Source organism: Zophobas morio, unplaced genomic scaffold (assembly GCF_036711695.1).
Source record: "Zophobas morio isolate AGI-343-1 ecotype UQ-CSIRO unplaced genomic scaffold, CSIRO_AGI_Zmor_V1 ptg000041l, whole genome shotgun sequence".
Classification (NCBI taxonomy): Eukaryota; Metazoa; Arthropoda; class Insecta; order Coleoptera; family Tenebrionidae; genus Zophobas; species Zophobas morio.
The window spans coordinates 2,560,274-2,572,844 of record NW_026972146.1 but is presented as its reverse complement, the minus strand read 5'-3'; the positions used below and the strand labels follow the sequence as shown (position 1 = coordinate 2,572,844).

Genomic DNA, 12,571 nt, shown 5'->3' with positions numbered 1-12,571 from the left:
TTAACGCAGAAGCTGGTCTCCGTTCATAATTCTCACGGGATATTTTTTAAAACGTCGAACGTCTAGCGAGTCCAGCTGGAACAACAAAGTTCATAAAAACTTGGCTCCCTTTTGTCCCCCGTTCCCTTCCAAGGGGAGCGTCCATTAGTTTGTCTCACAATCTCTTAATCAGCCCATTAGCGTGGATCTGCTTCGGTAAGCAGTCCCGCGAAAGCCTATTATGATATTATACATCCCTTTCTTGTCGTCGCCGCCGCCACATCAAACAACCCCCATATTCGGCGAACATTTTCCGAAAAACTGCCTCCGTCGCCGCTCCCGGAGTCTGATTCCTGACACGTCCGCTCCCGGAGACGCTAATACGCGGTTCATTGAGTAATTTGGTCACGTGACGCATTCTTTCGCCCTCTCCTCGACAACTCCACTTACAGCCCTACAATGTTATTATGTATTATACCTAGTAAGTGGGCATGAACGTGATACTAAAAATGCCATCAGTTTTGCAGCTTCCCAGTCCGGACACGATCGACGTTTTAAAGCGATCGAAACAATTCCGGATAATGGGGGCGGAAGGGTGTTGTGTACTGTTTTGCGGTAATAATGTTTTTCCGGGCGGCGAGAGCCCGGATTGCTCCGGTGGGAACGAAATTAAAGCCGAGTGGATGTCGATTCTTGCCGGAGCGAAGAGAAATTGGATTTGATAGAGTCGGAAGGAGTGCGATCGGAGTGCAGGCTTTTTGAGATTTTAGACGAAAACTAAATAAAGAAGAAAAATTGGTTGAAAGTTGTTTCGACAGAACTTTCCTGGCTCCTGAAGTAAAGTACAACAAATTCGTTTTTTTTGCAAGTCCATGTACATATATCAATTTGAATAGATGAAGTGGAACACTAATAAATAACAACAGTCTTGTATTTACAAATTTTCGGAAAAATGGAGGAGTCATTCTTGATTAATTTATTAATTAAAAATGTCAAAAGAGAATCAACTCTAATTTTTTATTACGGTGTTAAAACCAGCACGTTCTTTTTAGTTTTGAATTTTTTTAAACATTTTCAAATTTCCACAATTAAGCATTGAAAATAAAAAAAACAATGACAAAAATTTCACCTTGAATTAAAGAAAATTGCAGAAATATATATAACATTTACATAATTCCATAAATTATCCAAACTAGCTCGTCAAAAATTTTGAATTTGTTTCATTTTGACATTTTTGAATATTCAAAATTTTTGAAAATTTTAGGGAAACTTTCAGACTTTGAATGCACTTGAAATGATAATTTAGGACAATCTTTAAATAATTATCCACAACTTCGAATCCAAAAATTAAGTTTTTTAATTTCGAAAAATCTAAAAAGCCAAAATCTAAAAAGAAGTCTTCGTTTTTAAGATTCCTAAATAATGCTAAAAATTCCTATAAGAAATATGTGTGACTTTTCCAAAAATTACGGAGATTCTGTTTTTCAAATTTGGCATTTCTAAATGAAAAAAAAAAACAAAAATGTTGCCTTGAATTAAAAAAAACTTCCAGGAATACATATAATTTTTTCTGGGAAAAGCAGAACATTTACATAATTCCACAAATTATTCAAACTAGTTAGTCAGAAATTTTGAATTTGTTTCATTTTGACATTTTTAAATATTTTAAATTTTTCAAAATTTTAGAAAAACTTTCAAACTTTGCATGCATTTCCCAAACTGAAGAAAACTCTTTTCAATATGGGAAACCGCAGAGGAAATGATAATTTAGGACAATCTTTAAATAATTATCCACAACTTCGAATCCAAAAATTAAGTTTTTTAATTTCAAAAATCTAAAAAGCCAAAATCTAAAAAGGACTCCTCGGTTTTAAGATTTCTAAATAATGCTAAAAATTCCTATAAGAAATATGTGCGTCTTTTTAAAAAATTACGGAGATTTTTTTTCAAATTTGGCATTTCTAAATGAAAAAAAAAATTTGCCTTGAATTAAAAAAACTTTTAGTAATGCATGTCATTTTCTTTGGGAAAAACAGAACATCTACATAATTCCATAAATTAATCAAACTAACCCGTCAAAAATTTTGAATTCGTTTAATTTTGACATTTTTGAATATTCAAAATTTTTGAAAATTTTAGGTAAACTTTCAAACTTTGAATGCACTTCCCAAACTGAAGAAAACAGTTTTCAATATGGGAAACCGCAGAGGAAATGATAATTTAGGACAATCTTTAAATTATCCACAATTTCGAATCCGAAATTTAAGTTTTTTAATTTTAAGAAATCTAAAAAGCCAAAATCTAAAAAGGAGTCCTCGGTTTTAAGATCCCTAAATAATGCTAAAAATTCCTATAAGAAAGATGTGTGACTTTTCCAAAAATTACGAAGATTATGTTTTTCAAATTTGGCATTTCTAAATGAAAAAAAAAAAATTTGCCTTGAATTAAAAAAACTTTTAGTAATGCATGTCATTTTCTTTGGGAAAAACAGAACATCTACATAATCCCATAAATTATTCAAACTAGCTCGTCAAAAATTTTGAATTCGTTTAATTTTGACATTTTTGGATTTTCAAAATTTTTGAAAATTTTTAGAAAAACTTTCAAATTTTGAATGCACTTTCCAAACTGAAGAACACTAGTTTCAATACGGGAAACCGCAGAGGAAATGATAATTTAGGACAATCTTTAAAAATAATTATCCACAACTTCGAATCCAAAAATTAAGTTTTTTAATTTAGAAAAATCTAAAAAGCCAAAATCTAAAAAGAAGTCCTCGGTTTTAAGATTCTCAAAAAATGCTATTAATTCCTATACGAAATATGTGCGACTTTTTCAAATTTGGCATATTTCTACATAAAAAAAAAACAAAAATTTTGCCTTGAATTAAAAAAACTTTTAGTAACACATGTCATTTTCTTTGGGAAAACAGAACATCTACGTAATTCCATAAATTATTCAAACTAGCTTGTCAAAAATTTTGAATTTGTTTCATTTTGACATTTTTGAATATTCAAAATTTTTGAAAATTTTACAAGAACTTTAAAACTTTGAATGCACTTCCCAAACTGAAGAAAACTCTTTTCAATATGGGAAACCGCAGAGGAAATGATAATTTAAGACAATCTTTAAATAATTATCCATAGCTTCGAACTCAAAAATTAAGTTTTTTAATTTCAAAAAATCTAAAAAGGTGTCCTCGGTTTTAAGATTCCTAAATAATCCTAAAAATTCCTATAAGAAATATGTGCGACTTTTTCAAAAATTACGGAGATTATTTTTTTTCAAGTTTCGCAAATCTAAATGAAAAAAAAAAAACAAAATTTTGCCTTGAATTAAAAAAATTTTAGTAATAGATGTCGTTTTCTTTGGGAAAAACAGAACATCCACATGATTCTATAAATTATTCAAACTAGCTAGTCAAAGATTCTGAATTTGTTTCATTTTGACATTTTTGAATATTCTAAATTTTTGAAAATTTTAGAAAAACTTTCAAACTTTGAATGCACTTTCTAAACTGAAGAAAACTATTATCAGTACGGGAAACCGCAGAGGAAAAGATAATTTAGGACAAACTTTAAAAATAATTACCCACAACTTCGAATCCAAAAATTAAGTTTGTTAATTTCGAAAAATCTAAAAAGCCAAAATCTAAAAAGGACTCCTCGGTTTTAAGATTCCCAAATAATGCGAAAAATTCCTACAAGAAATATGTGCAAATTTTTCAAAAATTACGGAGATTATTTTTTTCAAATTTGGCATTTCTAAATAAAAAAAAAAACAAAAATTTAGCCTTAAATTAAAAAAACTTTTAGTAATGCATGTCATTTTCTTTCGGAAAAACAGAACATCTACATAATCCCACAAATTATTCAAACTAGCTCGTCGAAAATTTTGAATTCGTTTAATTTTGACATTTTTGCATTTTCAGAATTTTTGAAAATTTTTATAAAAACTTTCAAACTTTGAATGCACTTTCCAAACTGAAGAAAACTAGTTTCAATACGGGAAACCGCAGATGAAATGATAATTTAGGACAATCTTTAAAAATAATTATCCACAACTTCGAATCCAAAAATTAAGGTTTTTAATTTCGAAAAATCTAAAAAGCCAAAATCTAAAACGGACTCCTCGGTTTTAAGATTCCTAAATAATCGTAAAAATTCCTGTGTGAAATATGTGTGAATTTTTCAAAAATTACGGAGAATATTTTTTTTCAAATTTGGCATTTCTAAATAAAAAAAAAACACAAAAATTTAGCCTTAAATTAAAAAAACTTTTAGTAATACATGCCATTTTCTTTGGGAAAAACAGAACTTTGAATGCACTTCCCAAACTGAAGGAAACTAGTTTCAATATGGGAAACCGCAGAGGATGTGATAATTTAAGACAATCTTTAAATAAGTATCCACAACTTCGAATCCAAAATTGATATTTTTTAATTTCAAAAAAATCTAAAAAATCAAAATCTAAAAATAACTCCTCGGTTTTAATTTTGATTAACGATTTATTGTGATTACGATAATATCGAAACTTTTGCAAGGTATCAAAATATTCGGTTTGGCGCTTTCAACGTTATATTTTAAAACATTGTTGTACAATTTTGTTTTTTTCCAAAAATCAATACGGGGTCATACATCACAAGTGCGGGAGTATCTTACAAAATAAAAAATATAATTTATCCAGGTTGAAAAAATTGTTAAAAATTTCCTCGCCTACCCCCTGGTGTGATTTACGTTTTGACAGGGCTGTACGGCACAATTTGCATTGAATCGCTATAGAATTCGTAGTATTGTACCCGAACAAGGAAAGAGCGTGGCTTTTAAGGATGCGAATCGTTTTAAAGCACTCTGCTTTAGTAAACGTTCGGCACCCTTCGACCATCAAATAGAACCGATACAGTTTCCCTATCACAAAACCGCCGCGTCCTCTCGGCTTTATTTATCACCCTGTAGAGCAACCCCCTGATCACTCGTGTTTTAATAAAGCTCGCAACAACTGTAATAAACCATTTTGTAACAATCGGCGGGGGCGGCGTCCCTCTCTAATATAACATATCAAACATGATCCACAGGGGATGCTCGTTTTGAACCAAATCAAAGCTTTTTTGAAGAGTTTCCAACAAAATTAGTTTTGAAAAAAATTTTTTGAGCGAGCCGCCCCTGTGCGTTTCACCCTTTGCAAACTCAATGATGTGTGGCTGTGTCTGGAAGAGCATAATATAGTGGCGTTTCAGCTACCACCCTCGTACTTCCTTTGTGTGTTGCTTTTATGGTGTCGTCGCGATTTTTTGTTCTAGGGTTCGAACAAATCGGGAAATGACGAAAAATGACTAGGGGGAGCAGAGTTTTGTAACAAGGGATGCGACTATAAGAAACATCTCGTCTTGAACGCCTAATTAATTAAAAACATTAAATAATGCGACATTTATTTACAAACGTTTAAATTTTGGTACGGAGCTTTTTCCGTGTAAACATTCTGGCGATTCACTCCTCGAAATTAAAAATAAGTTTCCGTCACCTCGGTGAAAAATGATCGCTCCGGAAGCTCCCAATCCTGGCCGCTATTCATCGATTCAGGAAATTGTCATTCGGCCGGCGTTATGAGCGAAATATTTTGTAAATTCGACCTAATCCCATCAGGATGAAGAGGGAGCTTCGCATTGTTGCAAAACCGGAACAATATAAAGAGACGGGAGCGCATCAGCTGATTGACGGAGATAGCTGTATAAAATGCGCATTAGAAGAAGGCCCAGATAAGGCATCAGCTGACCCCTCTATCGCCGAAATGAAAGAAACGATCTCTTTAAGAATCGGGATCGAGGAAAGCTAGACTCAGCCATAAATAATAATCAAAGGAAAGGATCAAAATAAAGCGCAGCGCGCCGCTGAATTGCAAAAGCAAGTCCGGAGGACATTTTAAACAGGATTTGGCAGATTTGCGAGTTCTGGGTGATTCATGTTGATGCTGTTAGCGTACAGATGCACTTATTTATTTATTGGGAGACGTGCTGATGGTGGTCCGGGTTTTACGACTGGCCGGGATTGTTGTAGGTGGTTAGGGTTTAGTGTTCATTCCGGAAGTGGCAAATGAGACTGTTTTAAATTTGTTGTGATAATCTTAGCTAAAATCCCCTTCGCTGTTTCATGAACGTTCCCAGGATGTCATTAAAACGAAAGCCTGAGGCTTGGCGCCGTTCGACTTCATATTTTTCCGGTAAGATCGGCTGCTATCTGAGAAAGTAATTGCTGCTAACAGTCTAGAAGCAATAACTGGGAAGCTTTGTTGAATTTTTAATGATAATAATCGTAGTTAAAATCCTCTTCATTATCCCATAAACCCTTCAAGGACTCGTCCACCCTCCACAAGATGTAAAATATTGACGAAAGGCTCATGTCTTGTTTTGTTTGATTTCATATTTTCCCAAGAAGTTTGACCATTATCTGAAAAATTGTTTTGGTTTGCATGGAAAGTGTTCAGTTTTTATATAGTCGACTTTTCATTCCTGTTAACACTTTGAAGACAACAGTTTGGAATTTTTTAAATTTGTAAAGGTAATCTTAATCAAAATTCTCTACATTGTTCTATAAATCCCTTTAGGTGTCATCAATCCTCCAGAAGATGTTATTGGTATGTTCGATCTCACATATTTCCAGTAAGATTGATTGTTATTTAAGAAACTATGTCCTCTGTGGATTTTTATACGTTCGACTGTTGTTCTAAACTAAATAACTAGAAAGCTGTTCGAAATTTTTGATGAAAACCTTAGTTAAAATCCTCTTCATTATCCTTCAAATGCATCTAGGCCTTGTCCACCTTTTACAGGATGTTAAATATTGGTGAACGGCTCATGTCTTGTTCAGTTAGACTTCATATTTTCCCTGGAAGATTGACGGTTATCTGAATAATTGTTTTAAGTTCCTTGAGAATGGTCAATTTTTATATAATCGACTTTTGATTGTTGATAACATTCTAAAGGCAATAATTGAGTATCTGTGTTAAATTTTTAATGATTGTCCTCATTGCCCTATTACCCTCCCCAGGTATCATCAATCCTTCAGAACATGTTATTGATATGACAACTGGCGATCGGGCACAGTTCGATCTTACATATTTTCAGTAAGATTGATTGTTATTTGAGAAACTATGTTCTCTGTAGGCTCGTAGGTTGTAAATTTTTATATGTTCTACTTAAGATAACTGCAGATGTTCTAAACTCAATAACTAGGAAACTGTTCCAAATTTTTGATGACAATCTTAATTAAATTCTCCTCATTATCCCACAAACGTTCCAGGACTTGTCCATCGTCGAGAGGATGTTAAATATTGGTGAATGCTCATTTCTTGCTCTGTTCGACTTCATATTTTCTCAGAAAGATTTACTGTTATGTTGAAAAATTGTTTTAGATTCCTTGAAAGTTGTCAATTTTTATATAATTAACTTTTTATTGCTGTTAACATTCTGAAAGCAGTGATTGCTCATTTCTTGCTCTGTTCGACTTCATATTTTCTCAGAAAGATTTACTGTTATGTTGAAAAATTGTTTTAGATTCCTTGAAAGTTGTCAATTTTTATATAATTAACTTTTTATTGCTGTTAACATTCTGAAAGCAGTGATTGAGTATCTGTGTTAAATTTTTAATGATAATGCTGATCAAAATCGTCTTCATTGCCCTATTATCCTCCCCAAGTATCATCAATCCTTCAGAACATGTTATTGACATGAAAACTGGCGATCGCACACAGTTCTATCTCACATATTTTCATTAAGATTGATTGTTATTTGAGAAACTGTGTCCTCTGTGTGCTTGTAGGTCGTAAATTTTTATATGTTCGACTTACGATAACTGCTGATGTTCTAAACTCAATAACTAGGAAACTGTTCTAAATTTTTGATGACAATCTTAGTTAAATTCTCTTCATTATCCCATAAACGTTCCAGGACTTGTCCATCCTCCACGGGATGTTAAAGATTGGTGAAAGAATTGTCTTGGTTTGTCTAGAGAGTGTGCTCAATTTTTATTTAGTCAATTTTTCATTCCTATTAACATTTTCAAGACAATAATTTGGAATTTTTGGCAAATTTTTAAAGGTAATTCTTGTCAAAATCCTCTTCATTGATCTATAAACTCCCCTAGGTTTCATCAATCCTATAAAAAATGTTATTGACGTGAAAACTCGCGATTTGAAGCAGTTCAATCTCACATATTGTCAGTCAGATCGATTTTTATCTGAGAAACTATGCTCTGTGAGCTTGGAAGTCGTAAATGTTTATATGTCTAATTTATGATTCCTGTTGTCGATCTTAACTCAATAATTGGGAATCTGGTCTAAATTTTTACCAAAAATCCTAATTGAAATTCTCTTCATTATTCTACAACTGTTTCAAGGGCTCGTTTACTCTCCGCAGCATGTTAAATCTTGCTGGAAATCTCATGTTTTGCTCTGTTCGACTTTATATTTTCCCAGCAAGATTGACTATTATTTGAAAAATTGTCTTAGTTTGCCTGGAAAGTGTTCAGTTTTTAGATAGTTAACTTTTCATTCCTGTTAACACTTTGAAGACAATAATTTGGAATATTTGTCAAATTTTTAAAGGTAATTCTAGTCAAAATCTTCATTGTCTTATAAACACCTCTAGATTTCGTCAATCCTACAGAAAATATTATTGACGCGAGCACTTCAATGTCACATATTTTCAGTCAAGATCTGCTCCATCCGATTTTATATTTTCCTAGGAAGATTGACTGTTTTTTGAGAAATTGTCTTGGTCAAGTTTTATATAGTTAACTCTTGACTTCTGTTAGCTATCTGAAAATAATAAAAGGGGATTTTTGTCAAATTTTTAATGACAATGCTAGTGAAAATCCCCTTCAATGTCGTAAAAACTTATCCAGGTTTCATCAATCCTCCAGAAAATTTTATTGATGTGAAATCTCGCGATCTAGCACAATTCAATCTTACATATGTTCAGTCAAACCGATGTTTATCTGAGAAACCATGCTGTGTAGGTTCTTAGGACTAGTCTGCCCCCCAGAGGATGTTAAATATTGTTGAAAGGCTCATGTTTTGCTCCGTTCGATTTCATATTTTCCTAGGAAGATTGACTATTATCTGAAAAATTGTCTTGGGTTATATTGAAAGTTGTCAAGTTTTATAAAGACAATTTTATTTGAGAAACTATGCTCTGTGGGCTCGTAGCTCATAAATTTTTAGATGTCGAAATTATGATTATTGTTGTCGTAATAAACTCAAAAATTAGGAATCTGGACAAATTTTTTAATGACAATCGTAAATAAAAATGTTTTCATTTTCCTACAACTATTTCCAGGATTGGTCTGCTCCCCAGAAGATATTAAATATTGTCGAAAGGCTCATGTCTTGCTCCCTTCAATTTTATATTCTCCTAGGAGAATTGACTGTTATCTGAAAAGTTGTCTTGGGTTATTTTGAAAGTCGTCAAATTTAATATAGACAACTTTTGATTTCTCTTAACTATTTTAATATAATAAATGCAGATTTTTGTCAAAGTTTGAATGATAATGTTAGTTAGAATCCCCATTCGTTGTCCAAAAAACCTCTCCAGGTTTCATCAATCCTCCAGAGGATTTAATTGATGTGAAATCTCGCGATCTGGCACAATTCAATCTCACATATGTTCAGTCAGACCGATTTTATTTGAGAAACTATGCTCTGTGGGCTCGCAGGTCATAAATTTTTAGATGTCGAAATTATGATTATTTTTGTCGTTATAAACTCAAAAATTAGGAATCTGAACAAATTTTTTTATAACAATCATAAATAAAAATGTTTTCACTTTCCTACAACTATTTCCAGGGCTGGTCTGCTCCCCAGAAGATATTAAATATTGTCGAAAGGCTCATGTCTTGTTTCCTTCGATTTTATATTCTCCTAGGAAGATTGACTGTTATCTGAAAAATTGTCTTGGGTTATTTTGAAAGTGGTCAAATTTAATATAGACAACTTTTTATTTCTCTTAACTATTTTAATATAATAAATGGAGATTTTTGTCAAAGTTTGAATGACAATGTTAGTTAAAATTCCCATTCATTGTCCTAAAAACCTCTCCAGATTTCATCAATCCTCCAGAAGATTTTATTGATGTGAAAACTCATGATCTGCCACAATTCAGCCTCACATATGTTCAGTTAGACCGATTTTGATTTAAGAAACTATGCTCTGTGGGCTCGTAGGTCATAAATTTTTAGATGTCGAAATTATGATTATTGTTGTCGTTATAAACTCAAAAATTAGGAATCTGAACAAATTTTTTAATGACAATCATACATAAAAATGTTTTCAACTTCCTACAATTATTTCCAGGACTGGTCTGCTCCCTAGAGAATATTAAATATTGTCGAAAGCCTCATGTCTTGCTCCTTTCGATTTTATATTCTCCTAGGAAGATTGACTGTTATCTGAAAAATTGTCTTGGGTTATTTTGAAAGTGGCCAAATTTAATATAGACAACTTTTGATTTCTCTTAACTATTTTAATATAATAAATGGAGATTTTTGTCAAAGTTTGAATGATAATGTTAGTTAAAATCTCTATTCATTGTCCAAAAAACTTCTCCAGGTTTGATCAATCCTTCAGAAGATTTTATTGATGTGAAAACTGGCGATCTGGCACAATTCAATCTCACATATGATCAGTCAGACCGATTTTCATTTGAGAAACTATGCTCTTATGATTACTGTTATCGTTCTTGACTCAATAATTGGGAAAAATTCAAATTTTTAAAGGGAATCTTACTCAACCGCTTTCAGTCCATTTGCCACAGCATAATAAATATTGGTGCAAAGCTCACGTTATTGCTTCGTTCGAAGTCGTATTTTTTCAGTAAGATTGACTGTTACCTGAAAAAATATCCTCTATTGCCCTGAAGTTGGCCCGATTTTTGATTGCTGCTAATATTCTAACGACAATAATTAAACCCTTAAATTTGTTCAATTTTTGATAAAAATTCTTGTTAAAATCCTCTTTATTGTTCCATAAATGCCTTGAGGACTCGTCCACCCCCACAGGATGTCATTAGCGCAAAGTTCAGTCTTGCTCTCTTTAATTTCATATTTTTCTAATAAGATGTATTGTTATCTGAACTTGTATGTGGTGAAATTTTATAAACTCGACTTTGTATTGCTGTTTTTAATGATATTTCTGTTTTAAATCCTCTTCATTGTCCTACAAACGTACTCAGGATTCATCCACCCTCCAGAAGACGTTATTGATACGAAAACTTGCAATCTGGCGCCGTTCGGTCTCACCCATTCCTAAGGTCGTTTGTTATCCCCAAACCACCCTCGTCCCGATCCTCGCTGGTCCATTTTTACAACAATAACAACATTTTTAATAATCCAGGCCTCAAATCCTCACGTCATTATCGCAAAAGCCCGCGGCCCGACGCCGCTCCATCCCCGAAAATCGATGACAGGGTGAAGACGTTAGGGGTGACTAAACGGCCTTGATTGATGGCCGGAGTTGACCAAGCGACCAACATTTGTTTTCTTTGCAAACCCTTGCGTCAGTACGTGAAAGCACTTTCCCACATAAAGGCAATCTCCCGAAACACAAAAAGTGCATTCGGCGGGAATTTTTCTTGCGGAATAACGCTGCGACTTGAGGAAATTACGAAAAAATTGGATGTTTTGCTTGTAGGACGTGGTCTCCATTAACATGATTAAACTGGTACGGAGATACCCTTTGTGGTGCCGTGAGGCACCACAACAATGCTCGTACGCCCATTGTTTGGATTTATTTCACAGAAACCGTATCACTTACGCGAAATTAAAATTTACGGGGCGGCAAGAAACGCTTTTTAATCGGGAGAGAATCAGATGTTAATTGAAACGTAAAGTCAAAGGCGTCGACAGGAAATGGATTCGGAATGGGAAGGCTTATCTTAACGCCCAGGCGAGAATGGACGGAATTGCGATCGGGAGATAAGGTGTTATCTAATGAATTTTTTTTAAGGGGGCTTTGTTTGACGGAATTGGCGGGGTTTAAGTGTTACAGCTTCTGGAAGTTTCTATTTTTCTTTAAAAAAATTCCTATTTTCGCCAACCTGTTACTGCCCTCCTGATTCGATTCCGGGATCCATCATGTCCTGGTCGGCGTAATTACGCGGTTACCCTCCCTGCGAAAACCCCGATGTAAACAGTGCATTGTATGAATGTAACTCAATTTACTGCCGACTCTCGACATTAGTTTGCATCTTTGGGGGGCTTCGCTTTCCATTAGTGAAGCTCCACTTTGTCGGTCTGCATCTCTTTCGGGCGCTAAATTAAATTCGATATTTTCGGGTGGATTTCCGACGTAATTGCGACGTTATTAAATCGATCGCGTCCGTTGAAAAGGTAAATAATTTGAAAAGCCATTAGTTAAATCTGAGAAAAATGCGAATGGAGCTTGCAACGACTGACTGAGGTTTAGCTGATTTCCCAGGAGATCGGCTTCAATGCCTATCGCGGTCACACTTCAATGGCTACGGAAAGACCCGTTCACATCATTTCCTGATGGATTACTACAGATTCACTACCCGATTTCCAGCTGACAGGGGCTTTGCCGGGAA

At 33.8% G+C, this 12,571-nt stretch overlaps 1 protein-coding gene across 1 annotated transcript in view; it reads left to right on the top strand.

The window, feature by feature from the left end:
* The window catches only part of LOC135140802 (vesicular glutamate transporter 1), a 61,255-nt gene that overhangs the window by 32,525 nt on the left and 16,159 nt on the right, over positions 1–12,571 (top strand). The gene's annotated exons all lie outside the window — the stretch shown is intronic.